Source organism: Ovis aries, chromosome 16, assembly GCF_016772045.2.
Source record: "Ovis aries strain OAR_USU_Benz2616 breed Rambouillet chromosome 16, ARS-UI_Ramb_v3.0, whole genome shotgun sequence".
Lineage (NCBI taxonomy): Eukaryota > Metazoa > Chordata > Mammalia > Artiodactyla > Bovidae > Ovis > Ovis aries.
The window spans coordinates 51,221,176-51,235,788 of record NC_056069.1 but is presented as its reverse complement, the minus strand read 5'-3'; the positions used below and the strand labels follow the sequence as shown (position 1 = coordinate 51,235,788).

General features: G+C 34.2%; 1 protein-coding gene across 3 annotated transcripts in view; it reads right to left on the bottom strand.

Moving 5' to 3' along the window:
* CDH12 (cadherin 12) overlaps positions 1-14,613 on the bottom strand; it is a 1,192,649-nt gene that overhangs the window by 486,655 nt on the left and 691,381 nt on the right. For 2 of the 3 annotated variants that reach the window (XM_060400262.1, XM_042233916.2), the window contains exon 3: positions 3,626-3,768. The gene's annotated coding sequence lies outside the window, so the exon portion shown is untranslated. The remainder of the gene's footprint in view (positions 1-3,625; positions 3,769-14,613) is intronic. The other variant, XM_060400263.1, reaches the window with a different exon arrangement.

Sequence of the window (14,613 nt, the reverse complement as noted above, 5' to 3'; positions counted from 1 at the left end):
ATCTAGCTTTCAGTACCATGTCAACATGTCTTTGGATCTGACAGCTCATCATAAAAGATTTTTCAGGTCAATCCTAATTTTATAACATCTCTCATTTTTTGTCCTAGGTTGAATCAAATTTTGCTTTGGATAATATTGTCACAATATCAACATGATTAGCTTCAACAAATCTCTGTGTACATATGGAAAGGCTTATGTAAAGTCAGTAGTACAAACAAACTCCTGAACATTTCAATCTATCTTTTTTTGTCCACTTTTGAACACTCAATCCCAACTGTTAACTCGTTTATTTTTTCTAATACTGTGAATTTATTTTACCATGAGCATAACTTCTCCTTAACTTCCTTTTAATTGCATTTCAATATAAGAGTCATGAGCTTTATATCGCTACTCTTTATTTGATTTTATCTTGACAGTATGTCTACCTCTCTTGGAAAGATGTTTATATTGCAAATACTCAATTTTATTACTGATTATCTCAATAGTAGAGTGCTTTTTATGTCAGTAGTAATCAGAACCAGCTTGATGCAAAAGCTTGAGCATTTAGCTCTTTCAGTACCTAAAAGAACAAAGTGCATGCTTCTTTCAAGCACTGGTGGCTATGGAGCTTATAAACTCATTTATTTTGGGTAAGCAAAGAATTAAACTATTCTAAAGGTGATATAATTAAGCTGCACTATCTTAAAAATCATCTTAAAATATTCATGAGTATCACATTAAATACTGGAAAAGGTCATGTATAAAGTGATGAAATGTATAGTGTAAAGAGCTTTAAATACCACCTGACCTAAGTTTGAATCACAGCTTCCCCTGCCCAGTCTCCCAGGCTGCATCTCTCCAACTGGAAAATTGGGATAAATAAACTGGCATCAACCCCATTTTGACCTGATGATGATATAATCATACACACAAAATTTATACCCCAACTCTCTGGCATTCAGGAGTCCTGAAGACACTGTCTCTCCTCATTGTCTTTTATTGAAAATATCACCTACCAAGGAGCAGGTTATAAATCATAAGACAAGTTGTATAAAGTCTTAACAGATTTTGTTGTGTTGTTGTTAAAATTTTAAAACTGCCTATTCTAAGTGAGGTTATCCTATAAAGTGTTTTCTTATCTCATAGAAGGAATAAATTACCATCAAATGAATTAAAAAACAGGAGTCAGTATAGAACCGAGAGGTAGGGTAGAAGATGGGGATACTACATAAAAGAAAAAAAAAAAAAAACTCTGATTCAAGCAGCAGATGCTACCCAACATAAACAACTCCTAGTTCTCAAATGTACCCAAGATTTTTTTCATTCTCTTTTAATGTGTAATCCAAATTAAAGCAAAAGTTACACTGATAAAATCCCTTCAAAAATTTTAAGTATATCTTTTTAAACAAAAACTACAACTGCCTTCATGTTTTAAAATAAATATTTCATTACACACTAAGCACATCTTTCAAGGGTCATGTACATTGATTCAGTACATCTTGGGCTTCCCAGGTGGCTTGTGGTAAAGAATCCACCTGCAATGAGGGAGACCTGGGTTTGATCCCTGGGTGGGGAAGATCTACTGGAAAAGGAAATGACAGCCCACTCCAGTATTCTTGCCTGGAAATCCCAAGGGCAGAGAAGCCTGGAAGTCTACAGTCCATGGGGTTGCAAGAGTTGGGCATGACTTGTTCATAGTGCTGTGCTCAGATCTCAGTTATGTCCGACTCTGTGATCCCACGGACTATATAGCTCACCAGGCTCCTCTGTCCATGGAATTTCCCAGGCAACAATACTGGAGTGGGTTGCCATTTTGGACATGACTTAGCAACTAACAACAAACAAGAAAAGTTCTCCGGGTAGGATATCATATGGATATTTAACTTGGTACAAAGAATAGTTCATAATACAGAGATGTTATCAGCAATGTATAAGTCTGTTACTAACAGATGTGAATCTGTTATTATTGCCTCTTCCTGTGTATCATTGTTGCTTAAAGTATAAACAAAGAAGATGCCAAAGACTCAATGAGAGCAACTAGCCAACACTTCTCGAGGTATCTTTAATCAGTTGAAAAACCACCTCCCTGGAGAAAAGTCTCAGTGCAACAGAGGGAAATAAATGTCTTCAGACTGGCTAAAAACATACAGACAACCAACTAGTATACATCAGTGCCTATGGGTGTCCTAAAAATATTTTATTCCTGTGGGGGAAGCAATAACATCAGCCTAAAAAGCTCTCTAGAGATTTTGGAAGGCTAGCCAATTAATATAAACACTGTTTTGACATCTTTATAAAATGTCCCATCTCAGGATATCCATAGGAGAAAGGCAGAAACAGCATTTCATGAAATATGAGTGCTCATTTTAAAAAGTGCGTCTAAGATACCATTATAAATCTTTATACAAAAGCAACTAGATTTTACTTTGTGCTTTAGCATAACAGATGCTATTGAAATTCAAACTGTGTAAGTATTATCTCGTGACAATATACATTTGTATTTTAAATAATGTTTGAGTCAATGTTAGAAAATCATTTTGAACTATAAATTCTATATCATAACAAGGTAAGTGGTTGCTATTATTCACTCATGTGGTTAGAGTGCTAAGCGATCAATTTGCCATAAATAATTATAGGGATAAAATAATTTTATTTTTTAATTTCATAGAAATTTACATGATGTGGGATAAAATTATACTTACTATATTTATACATGCAAAGTAAAATAGAAAAGAAAAAGTTATAATTAAATCTAACTTTGAAAGAGTTACTTCCATTCTCTCTAAATGTTTTTTAACAAACTTATGAGGAAAAGGGATTTATAAGAAATAATGTAAGCTAGCTTGTCTAAATTACCTAGAGAATTGCCTTAACTCATGTAAAACACAAGTTTAACCTTAGTTCACTCTTGTTTGGTAACAAAGTGCAACTTCAAACATAATAGCCAAGATATAAACTGAATATATTATTGAAGAATTCTCCCATCAAAAATAAGTATTTGAAAGAAATTTTTCTTTTTATTAATCTATCTCATTCATGTCTCATATAAAAACCATAAATCATATCAGTGGCATGATAATTCTTTTCGGTTCATTTCTCTTAGCAGCTACATCAGAAATTTTATTTAAATTTTAATTGCTAAATGGACACTATTAAAATATTCAGGGATTTAGTCTTAAATCCTTCAACCCAGAGGGAACTCAGGAACGTTGTTAAAGTAAAATGCTGCACAAAATCCCAACTCTCATTTGCAAATTTTCTTTCCATCTGATTTAACTTTGAAGCTTTTAGACTGAGAGCTTTTACCAGATGACATCAACAAAATACTTCAATCAAAATCAAGTTACCTTAGTGTCGCACAATTCTCTAGATTTCTTTTAAAAGGTAAAATGAGGAATTAATTCTCTTTTCATATTTCCTTTTATTTTTTTCTTGATGCTAGGCGGAATACTTAAGATTTCCAAAGCAATTGTCCCGTAATATCATGATCCGCAAACACCGGCTTTCATTCTAGGACACTTGCTTATAAACTAAGCCTTCTCTTGACATAAACAGTCACTTGCTGCAGTGCAGAATGTCAGTTTAGTCAGAACTTTCAATGCAGAAATTCAGCGCCATGCAGTCACTCAGATCAAGCGGCACTTACCTTAATTGAAATATTCACTGTGACGAGGTGAGAAATCAGTCAAATCAACCGTGAATGGGGTGGGGAGAGCGAAGTTTCCAATCAACACCCTCGGAGTAGCTGCATACTGGGCTCTTTCCGGTTTATGTTCAGCCCCTCACTGTCTAAGAGAACAAATTAAAAAAAAAAAAAAAAAAAAAGAGAGAGAGAGAGAGAAGCTGAAATCCTCTGAGGTTCCAGTGAGTAAATGAGGACTAAGCGATGTTTCTGAACGGGGGAGCTTCTCGGTGAGTGTGATGTCTTTGGTGGCTCCCTAACTGCTGTGATAGGCTGCTGTCAGGTCCCTGGAGCTGGGCGATAATCATTGACCTGATTAGCAGGAAACACTCCCTGTGTGCAGGCAGCGCACGCCGAGGGGTTAGTGGGTCTCCTGGGAACTGGAAAAGGCACCGGGGACACTTGGGAATCTTGTCTTTCCCAGCCTCGTGGATGAACTCCAACTCTGACTGTAATTTGCAAGGAGATTAACCACAGGGGTCAGCCGCGGAAGGACTTGAAATAAACGGGCTTTCTCCTGCTGTTTTGCCAGGTGCTTTCGTGTTAGATAGCAGGTACAGTGAAACAATTAATCGACCGACAGAGCTGATGTGTAAGACAAGACGAAAGCTGAAAAATGTTCAAAGCGATGTGATAAAAGAGAGCTGGGCTTGTCTTTGCCCCAAGCCTGATACATACTTCAACCTTTGTCTAAGTAAAATGTTTTCAAAGGTTGATCACAGCCCTCCAGGGCGCAACTCTGATTTCTAAAAAAAGGAAGTATTCGTACTAAATACGCATGTTTGGCAGGTTCTTACAAACACATGCACTCAAACCTAGACACAGAGGTTGTGTAGTTTTTCAAATAGCGTTTTCAATTAGCATCATATTTGCCAAAAATGTTTGAATTATAGTGTTAACCTGAGTAGCATGGGAGAATGCATCATCATACGTAACAAAATCTGTTTTATTATTTTTGAAATACTGATTTTCTAAAACAAAAATAGGCAAGGGAATGAAAGAATCTAAAATGTCAAACAACATATTAAATGTAGTCACGTGCCTTTAACAACCTGCTGATACCCATCCATTGACCACATGAGCAGCTCTGCAACACCTCAGATATCAAAAGTTACCTCTTCCTCCCAGAGATCTAATTCTCTCAAAAAGGTCACCTAATTAAATGCCAAAGTCTCAAATGGTTAAGTTTCCTTAGGAGGAAATGGTTCACTTCCATAGGAGGAAATTATTCCAATAATATAAAAAGAACTGATGAAAAAAGTCATTTGCATGTCTTGAGGGCGAGAAAAATCTCAGTGCCAGGGAGAAAAACTGACAAATGTCCTCTCACAATGATGATGTGTTCAGCATTTCTGCTTTTCCAAGTAGGTCTCACTTGGGACATATGGCATTCCCTTGATGTCTCTGTGTGTGTGTAAGAGAGAGACAAGGAAGCGGGGAAGCTATTGAGAGAGAGAAAGGTATATTTACAATATACAAATATTGCTATATTTATAATATTTACATATATTTTAGAAGAATCTCAAATTTCAATAAAGGGATGCACAAATCATACATAATGGAGAATAGGTTTGCCTTCTATATCCCTAAGTAAATTGTTTTTTAAAGTATTTCATTAAAATACAAGCTCTTTGATGATGGGATTTCTTGGACAAAATAAAACTTCAGTGTAACTGAGTTGCTATGATAGGGTAAACACTTGAATTTAAAACAGGGATGCCCCAGAGAAAAGCCCCAGGAGAGCTGATCCAATTTCTCTTGCAGAGGAGGTCTCTTGCTCCCTCAGCTGGTGAAGGTTGAGAGCTGAAGGTGAGGAAACCCAGTCAATAAGATTCAGGAAAGGGAGAATAACTCCTGCCACCATTGAGCTGGAAATCCATTATTCAATTATTGACTGGCATTAGAGGGCTCAAGTAGAAAAGAGATGCTTAAATAAAAACTGAGGCACATAAATAAACTGAAAATAAATAGCAAACAGGAAATATAACTGCTAATTTCTTCTGCAAGGGTCCTGGCTAGCTGTTAACCTAACACTTGTGAATGAAAATGTGATGGATTCCACGGTTCTAATGTTTAACTGGTCTTCCAGTTTGTTTACACTTCATTCTAAGCACCTGAAATAATGGTTTCTTATGAAAACATTTTAAAAACTTAAGACAGTGCTTATTTTCTCGAACCCCGTCCATTAGCAATGACGGTCACTAACTAAGATGTGTACATTCTAAGCTAGGCTAATTTTGTGCCATAGTAGATTGTTTCTACCTGGAAAGTCCTGACTGCATCAGGCTGCACTATTGATCCTTCCAAACTATAGCTTCCCACTTGGCTCAAATGGTAAAGAATCCACCTGCGATGCAGGAGACCTGGGTTCAATCCCTGGGTCAGGAAGATTCCCTAGAGAAGAAATGGCAATTCACTCCAGTATTCTTGCCTGGCAAACCCCATGGAAGAGGAACTTGGAGAGCTACAGTCTATGGGGTCTCAAAGAGTTGGACACAACTGAGTGACTTTTACTTTTGCACTCTAAAGTTTTCTACAGGAAGTAGAGTAATTCTGAAGTAGGTTTTTTTTTTTTTTCTTTTAACCCATGTTGAACAAATAATTGGTTTTATGTGGAAGTACACACATGAATAACATAGCAGAATACTAATAATACTATTTTAGAGGAACTGTGGAGAGGATCCAGCAGTGATAATTATAGGTATTGCATATTAAATACTTGGTATGTGCCAGATGTTCTGCATACACTTCAGCTCTAGCTATTGTACACGAAATCCTTAGAACATCATATAAATCAAACATTATTATCTTTTAATTTTTTTAATCAATTAAGCTAAGGCTCTGGGCTTCCCTCATGGTTCAAATGATAAAGAATCTGCCTGCAGTGCAGGAGACTGGGTTCGATCCCTGGGTTGGGAAGATCCCCTGGAAAAAGAAATGACAACCCATTCCAGTATTCTTGCCTGGAGAATTCCATGGACAGAGGAGTCTGGCAGGCTACACTCCATTGCAAAAAGTCAGACATGATTGAGCATGCACTCGCACTGAAAAGTTAAATAAATTTACCACTGCCACACAGCCAATACAGAGCAAATCCAGAATTAAAACTCAGGTCACTTTAACTGTGATAACCCTCAAGCTGGGGAAGATTAAAGTTAGAAGAAGAGGATAACAGAGTATGAGATGGTTGGATGGCATCACAGATGCCATGGACATGAACTTGTGCAAACTCCAGGAGACGGTGAGGGACAGGGCAGTCTGGCCTGCTGCAGTACAAAGGGTCGTGAAGACCTGGACACAACTTGGTGACTGAACAACAACACTTTAACTGTAAAATCTTGATGCTTAGAAATTCCCTAACACCAAACAGACAAAAATACTTGCTTCCAAAAGTACAGGAAATTTGTCTTGCGTTTATGATTTGCAAAAAAACATTTTTCATCCTTAAAAATGTGTTTTGTGACTGATAAAATATTACACTGTAACAGCTTAACCACAACACACAGTTATCTATATTTGAGCAGAAAATAAAATTCAACAAAAAATAAACTTTTGTCTAAAAAATAAACTAAATCTAGATCTTCCATGTGATGTAAATTCATTAGCTCACATTGGTCAATTTTAATTTTCCCTTTCTTTTGCAATTGATTTGCCCTCTACCTCAAAATAGTAATTATTGGATTTGTTAAAAATAGGAATATGACCTTACTCTAGCATATGTCTATCGCAAGAACACTTAGGCCAAAATTAAGATGATTTATGATATATCAGTTTTCCAAGAGATGTAATGTAACATCAATGATTCAAATAACTATGGGGTTGAAAATTTAATTTTTAGTCTGTTCAAGTTTTATCTAGAAGTTTCTTAAATCTCATACTATTTCATATGCTTTATTGAAATTCTCAGACACATTCACAATCTCACAAAAAAGTGGTGTGACCATGCTTTTTCAATGCTTCTAATAAAAATTCTATCTAAAAGGAAATGATAAGAATTCAAATTAATTCACTCTTTAAAATGCCAAGAAATTTCACACCTCATGTCTCATTTGATTCTTATAGAAATATTTTAGTATATACTATGATATTTATTTTACTTATGATTGTTCTTTTGGTCTTTAATGCTTAGTGGAAAACCTGATGTCTTCCCTTCCAGATATTGCTCTTCAAAATGTCTAACAAATATGTTTGTTGGAGTCATGTTGTAGTGAAGAAAGAATTAAATGGATATCAAAATGGAAGACACTCTTTATTTTAGTATGTGCTAAAGAGTCAGAACTGTGATGCAGTGAAGGAAAAATTACTCTGATTGGTAGGAAGTTTGTGATTTCCCTGTTCAGCAATCTTTCCACTTAGATTTCTCATAGATTTTCTTGATGTTCAGTATAACTGCATTAAGACAATTGTTTAGACGTTGATTGTATGGTTCTAATATGAATCTCATCTTACTTTTCTTTCAACTCCAGATTCACATCAGTACCTCTCTGTCTTTTATGTGGTGACTTAATTATTGGGAGAGAGGAAATCTCAGAATGCTAATGTTAATTCATTTGTTTAATTTCATTATAATTGATGTGCAATATTATATAAATTACAGGTGTACAATATAGTGATTCACAGTTTGTAAAGGTTATGCTTCATTTATAGTTCTTATAAAATATTGCTTATATTCCATGTGTTGCACAGTATGTTTTCATTTTATATTATACATAATAGTTTGTACCTTATAATCCTTTATTTCTATATTTTCCCTCAGTTTCCTCTCCCCACTGGTAACAACTAGTTTGTTCGCTGTATCTGTGAGTCTGCTTCTTTTGCATTAAATTCACTGTGTGTGGTGTGTGGTTAGTCGCTCAGTCAGGTCTGACTCTTTATGACCCCATGGATGGTAGCCCCCCAGGATGCTCTGTCCATGGAATTCTTTAGGCAAGACTACTGGAGTGGGTAGCCACTTCCTTCTCGAGGGGGTCTTCTCGACTCAGGGATCAAACCTGGGTCTCCTGCATTGCAAGCAGATTCTTTACCATATGAGCCATCAGGGAAGCCCGATAAATTCACTAATTTGTTGTAAATTTGAGATACCCCACATGAGTGATATCATACAATTTTTGTCTTTGTCTGACATTTCACTTAGCATAGTACCCTCCAAGTCCATGTGCGTTCTTGCAAATTGCCCAGACTTTATTATTTATATGGGTAGTATCCCATTGTATAAATGTACCACTTCTTTTTTTATCCATTCGTCAGTATTATTTTATTGCTTACATTTTTATTGGAGCAGATTTGATTTAAATGCAGTGTTAGATTCTTCTGTAAAGCAAAGTGAATCAGTAAGACATATACATCTATCCACTCTTTTTTATATCAATGTTATTTATATAAAAAATAAAACTATCAGACTAAAAAGCTGTTTATGAAATTGATCTTTTAGCAGTAGTATTGCGCTAACAATAAAAGAAGAATGTTTGCTGAATACTAACATGTTAACTTATTATATACATTTTTATGTAAACTGCTTGAAGAAAAATTCCTGGGGTAATACTATAGGGCGAGATCAGTATGATTTGTCTAGGCTTCCCTGGTAGTTCAGCTGGTAAAGAATCCGCCTATGATGCAGGAGATCTGGGTTTGATCCCTGGGTTGGGCAGATCCCCTGGAGGAAGGCATGGAAACCCACTCCAGTATTCTTGCCTGGAGAATCCCCATGGCCAGAGGACGCTGGCTGGCAACAGTCCATGAGGTCGCAAAGAGTTGGACACCACTGAGTGACTAAGCACTCAATGTGTATAATTCCCCTGAGATACTTATGGGAAAAGATTAACATTGCTATGCTATAAAATGCCAACAATTTTGCTCTTAATAGAAAATCATTTGTATTGGAATTCACTTTGCATTAAAAAAGACAAAAATGAATAAATGAGGACTGATCATGGCAATTTAATTAATAAGCTCATAAAAATAGTTTTGACAAGATGGAGAATCAGTTTTCTTCTTGGGAGGAGATAAAAGACTGAATTCACCAGGCTTTAAGGTAAACTTTTCATATTTAAAGCCAGCTTCACTCATATATACTCATGAATTTGAGATACTATGAATTTCTAAAAATAAAGAAAACTAGACTGAATACAAGAAAGCTTGAATCATAATCAAAATTCTGACGCTAACTAGCATTATAACTCTGAGCCATTTAACAAGTTTCTGGTTAACAATTTCATTGGAAAATGTGAGGAAATTAGGCTATATTATCTCCAATATTTCAGTCAGCTATGAAATTATGTTTTCTATTTGACTAAAATTTTATGATATTCTCTTTACTTAATTCAGACATAATCAGGCAGTCAAGAAGAAAAGATGGTATACAATTTTTTCCCCTTTCTCATCCTGTCAGGCTAGTAACACTTTTATTCTATAAATGAAATTATAGGAAAAATATTTTGTTTTCATAGTTTGAGTATGTTAACAGTCAGTGAGGAGTCATTGATTTGAAATTGTACATGATAGATTAAAGCATTTGCTAAGGTCAAGAATATTCTTTAACTTTTTTAGAGTAATTATAATACCTTCCTTTTAAAGGACATAGCTGTTATATGACATCCAAAATGGATCCTTAGCCTTTTTCTGTATTGTCCTGGTCAGTTAAAAATGAAAGGTGGTTTAATTAAAATGATTGAGAATTAAGCTAGGAGTATAATTTTAAAATGGAGATATAATATTAATATATTTAGTATTTTTAAAACCCCATTTCTACTTTAGTAGGCAGTTATTTTAAAATAACAGAAAAGCACAGTGCATAATTAAAAGAAATGGCTTTCTGTATATATAATTTCTTGGTGTTTTACTCCTTTCCTGTTAGCTCATATTTATTCCATTTTGTTTCTTCTAGGTGTTATTATTAGTGCAAACTAAATGAAATAAATAATACATAAAACATTAAGCATTATAAGATTCACTTAAAGCTATTGAATATTAGTAATGACCAAAGTAGGCATATAATAAAATCCAAACCACATAAATTTTTTGCAATAATTTTAAAATGACTAAGCAAATATACATAAAATACTATTCCATGAACAGTATTACTTAATAGAAATAAAAAGGGACCTCTTTATTTCTTTTTGAGTAGGTATGTTTATCCTTTTTAGAGTCAGAAAGGGGAAAAGTTAGAGTAAGTGTAAAGTTTATGGAATTTAGAAAGATCAGGAAGCACTAACATGATTAACTATTAATTCCTTGTTCATTCAAAATTCCTGGAATTAAAAAATTCTAATTTAGATGGACCTATTAATTTGTAACTATATAAGTACATATTTAATTGTTTAAAGTCCTTTCTATCATGATACACCTATTAGAATAGTTAAAATTAAAGGTACCTTAAGAATATCAAGTATTGGCAGTGACACAGAATATCAATAACACTCATATATCGCTCATGGGAATATTAAATAATACAATCACTTTGAAACACATTTTGGTAGTTTCTTAAAAACCTAGATATATACCTATTTTGTGATGTAGCTGCCTTACTCCAAGGTATTTATTCCAAGAAAAAGAAGGTATAATATACAAATAATTGCCTTTATTCATAATAGCAAAAATTAAAAAAAAAACTGGAAACAGTCAAAATATCTATCAATAGGTGAATGGATAAATTATGGTACATTTATATAGTGAACTGCTACTCACAATTAAAAGGAACAAACTAGTAACATGCCCAAAACTGAACCAGAGGATCACTGTGCTGACTAAAAAATTGTCAGAAATAAAGTAACTAATACATAAATCTATTTATTTAGAGTTTAAAAATATGGAAACAAAACCAAAGTGACAGATGGCAGATAAGTGGTGATGAAGAATGGGCATGGAATACCTGATGGCAAAATGGTACAAGAAGAGCTCTGGGAGGACGAGAATGGTCAGTACCTTGGATAAGGTAGTGGTTTCTGAGGTGTAAACATTTGTCAAAACTCATCTAATTTATACTTTAAATATTTGCATCTTTATGTTATACCTAGAGTTATAAACATACACATCTTCCTCATGTGTTCTTTAATTAAACATTACCATAATTAAACTCTCAAAACTACACTAGATCCATAACAAGATAACAGTCTGCATGTCTTTCATTCTGTTTCCTACTCTTTGAAGGAACCATATTGAAGATGGGATAAAATCACCTACTTTATATTTCTAACGGTTTCTTAAATTGCAGAGAGCATTTCCCATTCAATCAAAGTTTAAGACAACTATAAGCTTAATGTCCTAGTACCTATCCAGATAATAGTTCAGTAAAATTTTATACGGGGAAATAAAGTGCCGTTCCATTTGCAACAATGACTGCTGTGAATTGCTTAATTACTTCTTGATACACATACATCATTGTCCATTTGTTTCTAAGTTCTCTTTAATGTGGACTGAAATCTTACCATTGCATAACTTCAGCATCTCTGCCACAGCAAGTGACTTCATATTACAGAAAAATAATTGGGCTTTCTCACCCTCTAACTGCATTTGACAGGCCTTAAGATGGAAATACTTTTATAGCATCATAAAGTTGATATTGTTCCCTAGTGGCTTTAAAAGGATCTCCCTCTTGCTCCTATTTAGTTATTTACTAAATTGAACTTTTTCTTTGGGTTTCACCATGACTCCATTAACTTCTGAATACCAGGCTTCATCCTATTCTCAGTTAAACTGACTGTAATATCCAGTTTCCTTTCCTGTCCACTTGCTCTTTCTCTGTGTAGGCTAAAGTCAATAATTTGCTTCTACAGTATAAACAATAGGTGATTTTTTGCTGCTTTGCTGACCTTATTTTATTTATTAAAAATAATGTTAACTTTCCAGATTGTGACATTTCTTGGCAGGTAATCAGAAATAACACTTTTACTACTTCGTGCTCATCAAATACATGGACTAAAGTTTTTGTAGTCATGACACAGTAGTAAAAATGGAAAATTATCAGGAATTAAACAACACAGCAACATAACAGTAGTGAACAGCAACTGTCAATCCTTGGGCCAGTCCCTTTATCCATATTTGCTTCAGTTTCCTCAGAGGAGAAAAGAGAATAAAGTAATATGAAATTAGTTCATGTATATGCAGGAATGGTGAAGGACAGGGAAGTCTGGCGGCCTGCAGTCCATGGGGTCACAAAAAGTCGGACACAACTGAGCGACTGAACTGAACAGATATGCAGGAATAAGATTACATGAGTTAGTAGATACGCAACAAGAAGGTAACTGTTACACAATGGGGACTTTATAAATATCAGCCACTATTCTTAGTTAAACATGAGGTATATGCACTATGTAAATCACATATAAAAATTTTGTTTTTAATTATCATGATTATGTCCAATGGGATGTGGACTAAACATATGTCATACTCTATTTTGTAAATCCTGAAAAAATTTCCTATTACATATGTGAAATAGAATTATTGCATCCTATGTTTCATAAGAATGGTACAAAGCATAATAATAAATCGCTGCTGGTAGACATTAAAAACTGCAACTCTATCTCAGGGGAGTGATTTTGATGTTTGTAGAAAAACTGTGTGTGTGTGTGTGTGTGTGTGTGTAGATGGGGTGACTCTATAGATATTTATTGAGAAAATATTGTGAAATACATCGTTTGTAATGGTGAAAAACTGTAAAGACTAATGTGATACTATTGATAAGATACAGACATGAAAATCTGAAACATGAGTGCAGATTTTTAATAGAAAAGAATGGAGAATATATTAATAATACAATTTAAGTCTATTTTTATATAGATTAAAGGAAGTTTACAAATGTTGATAAACGACATGTGTTCTTGACATAAGTGTTTGGTGGGTTAACTTAGTACTTCTTATTTGTAAAAATTATAAAACAGGAAAAATAAAGAAAAAGAATAATTTTTAAATTATTTTATTGTTTTCTTTTTCAATTCTTTTCTGCTTTTTGTTTAGTCTATATAAACAAAGGGAAAGTGAAGTTACAATTTAGATACTTTTATAAAATCCAGATACTTTAAGAGACACTTTAAAGAGATAGATAAGTGAATTCTTCAAGATTAGTTGTTGATTTCTCCACAGATGAGTTTCATATGACATTGTCAGTTGCATCAACTGAAAAACAAAATCAGTACCAACTCTTTCTGATTGATAAGGTGTATTACCTGTTTTCACATTTTCCACTCCATTTCCTTCCATCAAGAATGGGTAAAAAATCAAGAAAACTGATTCCAATCCCACAGAGAAGCAGATCAGCTACTGAGTAAAAGTGTGACTTCTAGGAAGAAGCCAGAGTCAAAAAAGTATATTCCAGTGTTGGGCAAAAAATCCCTTTTATGTAATTTGTTTTTCATTGTTGAAGGAGCTCTGAAGAGTCTTTGTATTGCAAGGAGGGAATCTGAAATTTACGCTGGTTGTTGGATTAAAAATAGACAAACTATTTTCTTTCATTTAGTTTGTAATTTTTCCAACTCCCTACTACAAAAATCTAAGCGAAATATAAACAGTAAAGGAAACAGTATTGATAGACACCATGTTTCCATCATCCAGCTTCTTTATTTAGCAATTTGTAGCCAATCTTGTTTCCTCCATATTCTCTCACTTTGTTCGCTCACTTTCTCTTGGATACTTCTGAAGCAAATCCTAGACATTTATACTGTGCCATCTGTAAATATTTCAGTGTGCTGTGTAAAAGATAAGGGCACCTTTCTTTTTCATTGCAATATATTCAAAATATCATTATTGCAGGGAATTTTCTTTTGCTTTGACCTTAATTTACTAATGCTAATATGCCTATCTTAATAATTAAATCTAGCTTATAGGATTTCAGTATTTAGACTGCATTAATTTCCTCTAGTAGTATAGACTGTTGATATTATTTTATAGCAGGCTTCACAAAGAGGTTAGCTGGCCAATAATATTTCAAACTTGATTACAGAAGTTCCTACCCAAGCCTC